This window comes from Oryzias latipes, chromosome 2, assembly GCF_053564925.1.
Source record: "Oryzias latipes strain Hd-rR chromosome 2, Olatipes_Hd-rR_3.1".
NCBI lineage: Eukaryota > Metazoa > Chordata > Actinopteri > Beloniformes > Adrianichthyidae > Oryzias > Oryzias latipes.
The window spans coordinates 3,585,001-3,598,383 of NC_136238.1; the positions used below are offsets into that span (position 1 = coordinate 3,585,001).

The 13,383-nt window shown below is 42.3% G+C and overlaps 1 protein-coding gene across 1 annotated transcript in view; it reads left to right on the top strand.

Moving 5' to 3' along the window:
- The window catches only part of LOC144982190 (NACHT, LRR and PYD domains-containing protein 12-like), a 298,037-nt gene that overhangs the window by 1,069 nt on the left and 283,585 nt on the right, over nt 1-13,383 (top strand). The gene's annotated exons all lie outside the window — the stretch shown is intronic.

The window sequence follows — 13,383 nt, forward strand, 5'->3', positions numbered from 1 at the left end:
GATGGTTCTGCTTTTCACGAGAGATCAGCGTGACTCTTTTTCTGGACTTTTTCTAAACTTCCTGCAGTGATCAAAGTGTCAAACTAAAGTGTTTTTCTGCTCCTCACATCTTTCTCTCTGTTGGAATCTGTCAGAGTTTTTCCTGGAAGCTCTGACAGATCTGGAAGATCCACATTCTTTCACTTTGAGCTTTTCTTTGGGATCAAATCTCTGCCTCCAATGGCTGTTCTGACTTGTTCACATTCAGATTCAATCTGCTCAGTTCTGAGCTTTAGCAGAGGAGAACCATCATCTAAATCCTGACAACATCTAAATCCTGAAAACATCTAAATCCTGAAATCATCTAAATCCTGAAATCATCTAAATCCTGAAATCATCTAAATCCTGAAAACATCTAAATCCTGGAAACATCTAAATCCTGAAAACCATCTAAATCCTAAAATCAGCTAAATCCTGAAATCAGCTAAATACTGAAAACATCTAAATCCTGGAAATATCTAAATCCTAAAACATCTAAATCCTGAAAACATCTAAATCCTGAAAACATCTAAATCTTGAAAACATCTAAATCCTGAAAACATCTAAATCCTGAAACATCTAAATCTTGAAAACATCTAAATCCTGAAAACATCTAAATCCTAAAAACATTTAATCTGCTCAGAATCCAGACTGCAAAAAAAGAAAGGTTCATAGAACTTAAAATTTTAAGGCAACAAACTTTGGCAAAATTTTGAGTTAAGGACCTAAACTCAACATTTTAAGTTTTGTGTTGGAGTTTGCAAACTCATTTATCTAAGATCTTCTAACTCAGTTGTAAATTGTATGAATTTAAAAGTTCAAGTTGGATTAACTTTGAATTGTAATTTTGACCAACTCAGATGTAAGTTACAGTGACCTAAAATGTCACGTAATCTAACTCTGAATCTTAACCTTTCCCAACTCAGGCTAAGTTGTAAAGATCTCAATTTTTTAAGTTATAGCAACTGTAAATTCCAATTATTGGTAACTTAACCAAAGGTTGAAGTAACTTATAATTTAGCTTTATGAGAACCTTTGATTTAGACTTTCAGTTCAGTTGTGTACCTCCCTGTATTTTCACAGCACCACATGTGTCCCAAATCTTTTCCTGACCATTGAGATATGGGTTAGCAATCTCATTTTGCCCACACATGTGCGTGCAAGGACTAATCATGTAATTTGACCATACTCTATATCTGCAACAATATGAGCCCCACTTCTGTTCACAGCTCCCTAACTCATGGTGTGGGAATCAACACTTCCCATGAGTCTTAGTTGCCATGGGCGGGGCAAAGGCCCGGGTCACCAAAACGTTGTTTACAAAATAGCTGAAGCCCTGGGGGGTCGCGTGTCCATTTGAAGATGATTTAGTTGATGAAGAAGCTCAGATAATACTTTTTCTTATAGATATATATTCATATATATCTATCTATATATAGATATATATTAATATATATATCTATATATATATATATCTATATATATATTTAGATATATATTAATGTATATATCTATATATATATATCTATATATATATAGATATATATATAGATATATATTAATATATATATCTATATATATATATCTATATATATATAGATATATATTAATATATATATCTATATATATATATCTATATATTAATACATATATCTATATATATATATCTATATATATATAGATATATATTAATATATATATCTATATATATATATCACAGGGCTCCAGACTAACTTTTTTCACTAGGAGCACTGTGGCCCCCAACTAAACATTTTAGGGGCACAACCAGAAACTTTAGGGGCGCATACCGTAAATCAACATGCTGACCAAATCTACTAATTTCCACTGTATTAATAATAAATACTTTAATAATAGATGCCGAAATTACAATGTGCTGTTTTAAATTCAGTGTCACATTTTATTCTGCACTTTTGAAGATGCAACAACGAGGTAAACTGACAGCAGCATGGCTGTCATGACAGTACAAATAGCAAACAAAATACCATAAATTTAGAATAAAAAAAAGTTTTTAGTAACAAAGTGATTACCGTAGTAACCTTTCGGTCATTTCACAGTTACAAACAATACTTAAATGTACGTAAACAGTAGGGGATGGAAATACATCTTGGTGACACCAAATAGGTGCAGCCAAGATGCACAATAAGTGTTTGAGATCACCCAGATGGACACAACGCTGCACAGATCACCTGGTGTGAGACGTATATTTTTGTTTTTGCTCTAACATCACCTGTCAATCAAAACAAAAATATCACCAGAAAGGGGCGGAAGCAAGACCCCAACCTGAGCGAACGCAGATGGAAACTTAGTACTGAACTGACTAAAAGCTGCCCTACAGACTACAAAACAATGCATTATGGGACATGCGTCCTGATGGGTTTTTGTAGTTCAGTGATCAATTAAAATAATTTAAAATACCAACTGATTAAAATAAAGGCTACATCCATTACAAAACATTAAAATAATTATAAGATAATAAGATGTAATATCACAGGTCATACTTAGGGGGAGAGGCATATTAAAACTAAATTGAATGTTAAGGACAACGACTTCCTGTTCTCCTTCAGTCTCGCTGCAGACATTTTATTACTGATTTTCTGTCTCCCTTCTTGGTGGGCCATGCCTCTGGCCACCCAGTAAATGCATCCATGCACACCAACACAAAACTGTAACCTCTGATGGAGGTCACCATGTCTGTAATATCAATTATGATATTGAAGCATGGCTCTGGCTCCCACTCTGTTTCTGAACAGCTCTGATCCTTCTGCTTCAGCTAATCCTGCTCAACATCTTTTTCTCTGTGAGCTGATTGGGGATCTGTTAGTCTTTCTGCCTTTCTGACCACATGCTGACCATTCTGATCTTCCACTACTGCATATGCTGATCTCAATGCATCCTTGTCATGCCTGAAACAACAACCATCTGTACAACTCTTTGCTCCCTGTGGACTGCACATCTGACCTGATCTTCTCCTGTTTGTTCCACCGGTTCAGCACACATGTGGTGTTCCTGTGGTCATGTGGTCTGTGATCCTTTGTGTGTGAATGTGATATTGGGTGCTTCTAAAATGTTGTTCAGAGAGTATCAATTCCTGAGAGTTCACGTAAGCCACTCCACCATATGTGGTCAGTATTTGTAATGGGTGTCCCATGACTATGTGCTAGCGTGGTTTGGTTCCTCCAACTGTATGTTTGGTGCATTTGTGATGTCTCTTGTCCATGTTGTCTAACATAACGCTTGGGTACATAAGTATTACTCTTCCTCCCCCTTTTCTCTGGAACAGAACACCGTTTGCTAGGTCTTCTGTTCCAGAAACATCAAGGAGAAATGGTCTATGATAATCTGGTGTGGCCAGCTCAGAGGCCGCAGCCAGGGTCTATTTTAGTTTACTAAAAGTAGTTTCAGCCTCTGCAGCCCAGTGCAGGTCTACTTTAAGGTTCATCCTATTTTGCTGTCTGACCATGCCGTGGAGTGGATGGGTCAATCCTTTGTTATTGGGGACGTAATGTCTGCTTCAGCCAGGCAGACCTAACAATGACAACATCTTCGACCTTCATGTGCTTAGGATGAGACGCACAGCTGACCTGTGGGACTGGGAAATAATGTTTTAAGAAATCTACTTGTCTGCGGCACTCCTACAATTTTTCCGAACTTTACACCCTGTGGCTGCTATACGGCTAAGAATTACGCCTGTGGCGTCTAAACATGCATTCACCGTTTGAGCTGTTATCAGACTTTCATCCACATACTGGATGAGAGTGACGTTGCCTGACAGGGGACAGTCAGAGAGCACCTCCTTTAATACCTGATGGAAAATTCCTGGAGAGAGTGCGAACCCCTGTTGGAAACGCGTGTAACACATTTACTGGGTTTCACACGTAAATGAGAAGATGTCCACTATCAGAGTGTAGAGGCAGACCGAAAAAAGCATTGTCGAGGTCAATGCATGTAAACCAGGAGTGTGAGTGGTCCATTTTGGCCAGGGCTTTGATGGATTAGGATCAGAAACGGTTGAAGGGCTCAAAATGTTATATACAGCATGCAAATCGGTGGGCAATTTACCAACCCATCATCTGTGGTGCTCTGAGCCCACAGATGAGGTGGCTTTCAGCCAATTAAGGCCTTGGCCAAGGGATGGTCGGTCCGCTCATGACCATGACAGCAAAGTACCTGAGCGTGTTCTAGGGTGGCTTTGTCCTCCCCTCAACCATTATACCAGACTTGGGACATCTGAGTGAGAGTCTAATACGTTTGGGCTGAGGCGCGTTTTAACACTCCGCCTAATTTTTTAGTCTCAGGTTTGGGATGCAATGTATGGGAAACGTGGGGTACTATATCAGAAACAACGCCTTGTGAGAGGGTGTGAGCAGAGCGTCTGCTACCCACCCTTCAGAGTCTACATAAATATGTAGTCTAGCGATCTGCTATTACTGTCCTGTTGGGCCTTGGTACCAGGTTTTTAGATTTCTATCTTTTTAAAAAATCACGAGAGGGGGTCAGACGGGGAGACGTAGGGCTCAAGGCTGGAGATCCAAGGTTTCCACACCAGGAAAGCTGACAGAATACCTTCATGCGCTTTGGTTTCTGGATCGAGTAATTCCCAGTACAAGTCTGCCAGTGGCTCCTCTGTTGGACGATCAAGGTACTGGGCCTCATGAGTGAGTTCATCCGCTCGGCAATGGAGTATAGTCCCATCTGGTAGAGTGACCTGTAACCCATCCGGGCTTTACAGACTGGTTGCTCCCAGCTTCACCAGCAGGTGACAACCCAAAAATCGACTGGCACTGTTGGCGAGTGCACAAAGTGGTGGTTCAGTCTGTTTGCTGACCTTAGTGTTCAAGGACTTGGTGTATGGCAGAGTCCGTGTCTCATTATTCTTGAGGATTCCAGAGGTTCCATGCCTCCTGGGATGCCAGTGTATTGCAGGCATTTGGTGAACAGGCCCGTGTCCACGCCCTCTTGGGGTTCTGCCCCTAGGTGGTCCACCTCTGGACCCATGGCATCCACAAGGCTGCCAAAGTTCGTATGGACAGCCTCTAGTCCAATAGCCAGGTTCCTCGCAGTAATAGCACAATCCAGCATCCATCAGTTCCCTGAGTGTACCGCCCCGGAAACCTTCGCCTCTCACCCCACCTCTCCCCGTCATTGTCGCCTAAATCCTGCGGGGCGAGGGCCGGATTGACAGCCGTCACCACTAAGACTGTTCATAGATGAGTTATAGGTTGTAAAATGAAACCAGGCCGGACCTGGCAGAAATGCACCAGACAAATGCGACCACTGAGCTTCCGTTGTAAGCCTAAGACATTTTATTTATATATTTAATATTATTTTTATCTTTTTACATTTTATTTTTTGTATTCATGTATTTATTCATTTTTGCTTTCTGCGTAGCCTCTGCCAGCTGCAACTCAATTACCTGTTTATTGACTTCTTCCAATTTATTGTCTTCCTTTTGACATTAAACGTTTCATCCACAATTGTTTCTCACTTTCAGGTGCATTCGTTATAGTTTGGCATTCTTGGTTTGAGTTTGTTAGTTTGAATCATATTATCATACCGAATCATAGTCCAAAGAAACATTGGTTGTTTAGTTAACACTGTGCAGACACCGGATCTAGAGGGCTGCATTGGGATCGGGTCCCGCCGGGTCCCGCGGGACCCAACCCAAATCTCGCGGGATTGGGCGGTTTGGATTGTGCTGCGGGCGGGAGCGGGCGGCAAAAAATAAACCCCGCGGGATCAGTGCTGGCATGAATATCTCATGAATATATATTAGCGGATTACGTTAGGCTGTGTGGCTGTTGGATTCTTATGTACTGAAGCTCAGTGAAAGCACCAGGTAGAGACGCCCAATGGGCTCTGTCATGTAACCTGATGTTGGGGGTGCGCCCCGCCCCGCCTCTTACTAAGAGCGCGCTTCAGGCCGTCTGTCTGCGCGCGCACACACGGACACTTTTAACCGAACAGGATTTGTGAAAATATATTTAATATTTAAGTTGCACATTACACAAGAGGAATGCATCAAAAGATGAGGCTGGAGGAGGGACATGAATCTCTTTAGTAATATCAATAAAAATACGTGTTTTTTTCCTGCGGGACGGGGGACGATACAAAATCAATGCATCTCTATTACTGTGCGGGACTAAATTCTCTGAGTTTTGCGGGTGCGGGCGGGAGTGGACATACATATTGCGGGAGCGGGCGGGAGTGTAATGCATACGTTGCGGGAGCGGGCGGGATTGGTCAAAAATTCAGCGGGCGCGGGCGGGAACGGGATGAAGAAAATAGTCCCGCGCAGGGCTCTAACCGGATCCTCTGTTTTTATTGAATGACACCAGCATGCACAGACACTTCTCTACACCATTTGCAGCAAATTCCAAACAAAGCGCTCTGACTGCATCTCCCTGGGAAACTCAAAGTCAAAGTCAACTTTATTGTCAATTCTTCACATGTGCATCACATACAATGAATCGAAAATCCGTTTCTTACTCTTTCGTGTCTGTTCAGTAGAAGAAAAATAAAAACAAAGTATACGTTTAGAATAAAATAAATAAGTAAAAAGAAAGAAAAAGATACAATTTACAATATACAACATAGGCAATTTGCCATAAAAGTGCGAGTGCACTTAAGGCAGTGTCTCAAGGCAGCGGGGGGGGGGGGTTCGTTTGAGCACTGTTCATGGGGGGATATGGGTGGTGGGTAGGTGGAGAGGGGAGAGCGTGTTTAGCATCCTGATGGCCTGGTGTGTGAAACTGTTTCTGAGTCTAGTGGTCCGGGAGCAGAGGCTCCTGTACCTCCTCCCTGAGGGCAGAAGGCTGAACAGGTTGTGTGCAGGGTGGTGTGCATCCTTGATTATTGTTAGTGTTTTTCGGGTGAGGCGGGTGATGTATAAGTCCTGCAGGGAGAGGAGTGGTGTTCCAATGATTCTCCTGGCTGTGTTGACTATGCGCTGCAGGGCTTTCCTGTTGCTGTGTGTACAGCTGCCCCCCCACACAGTGATGCAGCTGGAGAGGATGCTCTCGATGGTTCCTCTGTAGAATGTGGTCATGATGGCTGGTGAAGCACCTGATCTTTTTAGTTTCCGCAGTAAGTAGAGACGTTGTTGTCCTTTCTTTGCCAATGATGTGGTGTGGGCGGTCCAGGAGAGGTCCTCACTGATGTGAACCCCCAGGAATTTTGTGCTGCTCACTCTCTCCACAGCAGTACCATCAATGATCAGTGGCAGGTGTTGAGTGTGGCCCCTCTGAAAGTTGACAACAATCTCCTTTGTCTTGCCGACATTTAGCAGGAGGTTATTGTCTCTGCACCATTTTGTCAGCAGATCCACCTCTTCCCTGTAGTTGGTCTCATCGCCCTTGGTGATGAGACCCACCAGGGTTGTGTCGTCTGCAAATTTCACAAGGTGGTTTGTGCTGTGGGTTGTTGTGCAGTCATGTGTCAGCAGGGTGAAGAGCAGCGGACTAAGCACACAGCCTTGGGGTGCCCCGGTGTTGAGAATGATTGTGTTTGAGGTGTTGTTGCCGGCTCGTACTGTTTGTGGTCTTTGGCTGAGGAAGTCCAGTAGCCAGTTGCAGATGGGGGTGTTAACACCCAGCTTGTCCAGTTTGCAAATGAGTTGCTGTGGTATTATTGTGTTAAATGCGGAGCTGAAGTCTATGAACAGCATTCTCACATATGCGTCCTTTTTGTCTAAGTGGGTGAGAGCTGGATGGAGAGCAGAACAAATGGCGTCCTCTGTCGATCGTTTGGGTCGGTATGCAAACTGGAAGGGGTCCAGGGTGGGGGGAAGAGTGGACTTGATGTGTGACATGACTAGCCTTTCAAAGCACTTCATGATGATGGGCGTTAGTGCTATGGGGCGGTAGTCATTGAAGCAGGATGGTGATGGTTTCTTTGGCACAGGGATGATAGTTGTAGCCTTGAAGCATGATGGGACGATGGCTTGCTCCAAGGAGATTTTAAAGATGTCTGTGAAGACATCCTTAAGCTCTTCTGCGCATTCCTTCAGCACACGGCCTGGGATATTGTCTGGACCCGCTGCTTTCCGTGGGTTGATGGTGGAGAGTGTCCTCTTCACGCTGGTAGTTGTCAGGTGCAGAGTTTGATCCTGGGGGGAGGGGGGCGTTTTCTGTGGGTGTGTGCTGTTTAGTCCTTCAAAGCGTGAAAAGAAGCTGTTCAGGTTGTTGAGAAGGGGGGTATTGTTCTCACAGCTCTGCGGTGCAGGCTTGTAGTCTGTGATGGCCTGGATGCCCTGCCACAGGCTCCGTGCATCTCTGCTGTCGTTGAAGTTGGAAGAGACTTTTTGCATATAGTCCTTTTTTGCTTTCCTGATGCCCCGGGACAGGTTGGCTCTTGCTGTTCTTAGGCCAGCTTCATCCCCTGCTCTGAAGGCATTGTCTCTGGCTCTCAGTAGCCCTTTGACTTCCCCTGTCAGCCAGGGCTTCTGGTTGGCTCGAATGATGATGCTTTTTGTGTGTGTCACATCATCGATGCACTTTGTGATGTAGGAGGTTACTGTGTCTGTGTACTCCTCGATGTCTGTCAGGTTGTTGTAGGTGGCAGTTTGTTTAAACATGTCCCAGTCTGTTGTTGCAAAGCAGTCCTGAAGGGCAGAGGATGCTCCCTCTGGCCACACTCTTATTTTCTTCAAGACTGGTTTGGCAAGTTTCACCCTTTGTCTGTATGCAGGCGTTAGCATAACACTGAGGTGGTCTGATGTTCCGATGTGGGGGAGGGGGGTTGCTCTGTAAGCTTTTTTGTGAGGAGTGTAAACAAGGTCCAGTATGTTGTTTCCTCTTGTTGGAAAGTGCACATGCTGATGAAATTTTGGAAGGACTGTTTTGAGATCAGCGTGGTTGAAGTCTCCGGCAAGAATGATGAAGCCATCTGGATGTGCTGTTTGTTGTTCACCAATGGCCTGGAATAGTTCATTTAGCGCTGCATTCCTGTCACTGTTGTTGGTTGTCGGGGGGATGTATACTGCCACTAATAAAATTGCAGTAAACTCCCTCGGCAGGTAGAAAGGACGGCACTTCAGGATCATGAACTCCGCCCGCGGGGAACAGTGTTTGCTCACCAGCTGAGCGTCCCGGCACCACGCGTCACGAATGTAAACACAGACCCCGCCGCCGCGTGTTTTTCCTCCGTTTACGATGTCTCTGTCCGCCCGATAGCACGTTAGTTGTTCCAGTTGTATGGCAGAGTCGGGAATGTTGTTGTTTAGCCATGTTTCCGTGAAGATGAACACACAGCAGTTGCTCGTTGTCCGGTTCGCTGATCGGAGTAGGCGAACATCATCCATCTTGCTGTCCAGGGACCTCACGTTAGCCAGAATTATAGATGGTATGGCTGGACGAGTTGGGTTAGCTGCCAGTCGGGCTTTGATACCTCCACGATGTCCCTTCTTCCTTGTCCTTGCGCACCGTTTTCGGTGCGACCTTCCTGGGGCGGGCGCGTCTGGTGAGTTCCGTGTAGTGGTTTCTGGCTGGCGTAGTAATCCCAGCTCTACCAGCATCTCTGGTTTAGTGTCCAAAACGTCGCATATTTTGCTGTTTCTAATTTCAAGCAGTCTCTGTCGACTGTACTTGTGTTTCGTTGTAGCATCAAAAAGCATCATAAATAGAACCAAAAAGGAATAAGAAATATAAAAAAAATAAGATAAGCAAAAACGAAAATAAACACAGACACGCGCACTGAGAGAGCAAGGGGCCGCTGCGACTGCTCGCGCCGCGCCTTAAATACCCCAAGGCTGCAGACCTGCAGCTGTGAGGAGAGGCTGAATCTCTAGGATGTGGGTCCAAACAGTATAACTGATTGTAATTTTCAAAAGCCCCTTCAGTGGACAGAATGAATGTAAGCATTGTCTGTCCAAACCTCAAAATCTTCTTCCCTTTTTTATTTTAATTTATTTATTTATCTTAAGTATTATTATAACTATTTGTGTGTCTGGACAAGATAGGTGTGAACTAACAGCATTTCTAAGTACAGTAAACCCTTGTTTGTCGCGGGGGTTCTGTTCCAAAAAGAACCCGTGATAGGCAAAATCTGTGAAGTAGAAACCTCTATTTTTTTTACAATCATTATAGAATTAAATACTCCATTATACATTGAAAAGAAAGAACAAACCATTTTACAGGCTCAAGCATTTGTTTCACAAATAAAAGTACATTAGAAACGTTTTTTTCAACAAATAACTTCTGTACTGTACTGTCAAATAATAATTTGAATAATCAATGTGAACAGAAGGCTTCAAATCGCGGAGATAAGCCCCGCCCAACGCGACCCGAGTATTGGATTAAACGGGAGAAAATTTAAAATGATTATGAATAAAATACAAAGTACAGTGGGACAAATAGTGACTCAGGTGTATTTACTGCTCTTCAGACTGAGCCGCTGCATCCTGACTCCGCTCTGCAGTGTTTTCTCCTTCTGAAGCCCGTGGTGCAGGTCTGTTTGTTCGGGAGAAGAACATAGTGATAGGCAGTTGTTGTCGCTCTTTTTTCTATGGGTTTTAGAGAAACTCGAAATTGCAAGATGATTTGCACGTACGTGTTGTAAAATTGGGAAGCTGTTTTACATACGTGTACATATTAAACTGCAACTTTATTGATGCACAGGTAGAGAAGAAGCGGAGCGACTTTAGCCAATCAGAATGCAGAACACAATGCACGATGCAAATCCGTGAAGTAGCGAAACCGTGAAAAGTAAACCGTGTTATAGCAAGGGATCACTGTAGTGTGATTCCAGAAAAAGTTAACTAAAAAAAAAAAAAACATCCATCTACAGAAATGACATCACTTGTATAATTAAAGATTTAGGAGCCCCTAATACTGCAACTTTCCGTTCATCCAAAATATATTTTTTAATATTATTATTATTTTTATATTTATAATGTATGTGTATGTGTGTGCTGTACGTCCACCATCCTGTTCTATAAACAGTTCCCTGACAAACCTGCTTTGGCACACCTCCCTGTCCTAAGTGCATCTCATCTTCCTGTTTGTTCTGACCCCCCCCAGAGGGAAGACGTTGCCTTTCTTCACTGCTCTGTCCTGTCAGTCGCATCAGATCCTCCTTGCTGCGTTTCACTTGCTTTTGCATACACTGGTTCCCCAATCACCTTGACCTCCAGCTGTCCCCAGAGCCCCCACTTCTCTATATCTATCTTTAGCCATGTCACCAACACAACTCCTACTAAACACAAACACAATTGACACACCCAACTCCAAGTGTTTTGTTAAAACACAGACAAAGCAAAGAATTATACAGTCCATAACTTTTAACACAATCAAAACTTTTACACAAAATCACAAAATACAAAACACAACACATAACACTTGGGTATAACCCTTAATCAAACTAAGCCATTTCACTAAAATGAGTCTGTTAGTACGTAACCAGTATTGACTTTCATGTCTGTCTTTGTTTTTTTGTTTTTTTCCATATACACACAAACTCTGTCCGCTCCCCCGCTCCACCAGCAGACCTACGTGGGAACCTGCCGCTGCACATACCTCTCTGTGCAAAACCTCAATCCTCTACCCCTTTACAAAATAACGTTACAAAATATTTCTATTCTAATTTAGAATTTCTCAACAACATCAGGCTTATAAATAGGACCGTTCTTTTTTTTTTTTTTTCAAACCATTTAGGATAAAAGTTGTCACCGTTGGTTCAGACATCGGCTGCTCCTCTTTTCCCAGCAGAATTTCCTCTCTGTCTGTTTCTTCCAGGTATTTTTTATATTTTACTCTTCTTACATGTTGCGTGACCCTCACTAACGTTTTATCAAACAGATTTTCTGGAATGCTGTGGAAGTCCAAATGGAATTTCTAAAGACCAGTAATAGTTCACTTCATCATATGTTCTGCACTTTGCCACCACACCGCCAGCCGAGACCACCAATTGTAATCCTTCTAAAAACTATACCCTCACGCTTCTCTCCGGCTCTGTAAACTAACACACACACAAACATATATAATTGATTCTAATACTTATGTCATTAAATAAATGTTAAGACGCTTCTTGACAAACATCAGTGGACAATGCCAACTCCAAAAGTTGGCATTCCCACGTATCACAATTTACAAAAAAACGTTCACAGAATATTATCACGCTGTAATGAACTGCAACTTAGATATATAAGTACAGACGACTCAAAGATAATGTTGAAGTGTACAACTATCTTAACTTGCTGATATAGCGCTTTATTAGCTTGCTTTGACCTACAGAAGATTTTGTTCGACTCATGGAGCCCAGAGTGTGTGGATAGAAGACGCAACACAGGGATAAAGCAATCAATTGACTGTATTAAAGAAAGCAAAAAACAAAACAATAAGTTGAGACAGTGGAGAAATGAGTGTCCAGGGATCCACAGAGATATTTTTCAGTTTTTGGTTTTCAAAGTTCTTTTCCTTTGGGTATGGAGTCTTTTGCAAAGTTCCTTTTTCATAGGTTCTTAATTCAAGGTCTCATTGAGAGTTCGTGGGTAGCTCGCCAGGCACCATTCCTGTATGGTGCAGATCAAAAAGTTGTTCCAATAGGGATAAAAGTGGGGGTGGGAAAAAAAACCTGACCTAAACAAGGTCAAACAAATGATAGATTAGACACATACAAGACATACTATTTACAATACATTATTTACAACATATAAATGTATGTCATAATTGTAAGAAAAACAATAATCAAATAAGGTCCTAACAAAATTTGTAGAAACCTACTTTCAAATTTCAGGCCTATAAATAAATGGGTTTCAATGGGTTCCAATATTTCAAAAATAAAGTGCACTTTTAATCATATTTAGCTTCAGCATTAATCAATTCAGTTTAGCATTAATCAAAGGAGGAAAACAATGAATGAAATTAATGAATGAATTCAAAACCAAAATGGCCGACCAAGCACAAGTACAAAAAACAAGTTGAAAAGTCCTAAAATGGACAAAAATTGAAAACAATTAACTGAAATATTTCCAATTTCAACAGCAAAAAAAAAGACTAGCATGGCATTTCTCTGAGGTAGAAAGCCTTTGAAATACTAATGTACTGCTATGTGTGTGACCCGATCGCATAAACTCACCCAAGAGTAGTTAGTTCAAGGTGTGGTTGTTCAAAGAACTAGTGTAGCCCAAATGGAGATACTTATAAATTAAGATTTCATTGAGAGTTTGAGTTTAGGCTAGTATCTGAAAATCTTTGGTTCTTCTCAGGGAGGGAGGTGAAGTGCCCAAACAAAACACAAAGACAAAGATAATGGCTATGGTGCAAAAAGTGAAATTTAATATAGTTAACCCCAAAAGACATTTACAATATATACTGTTGGAAAATATAATCTGTCGCTTTGAGATTACTT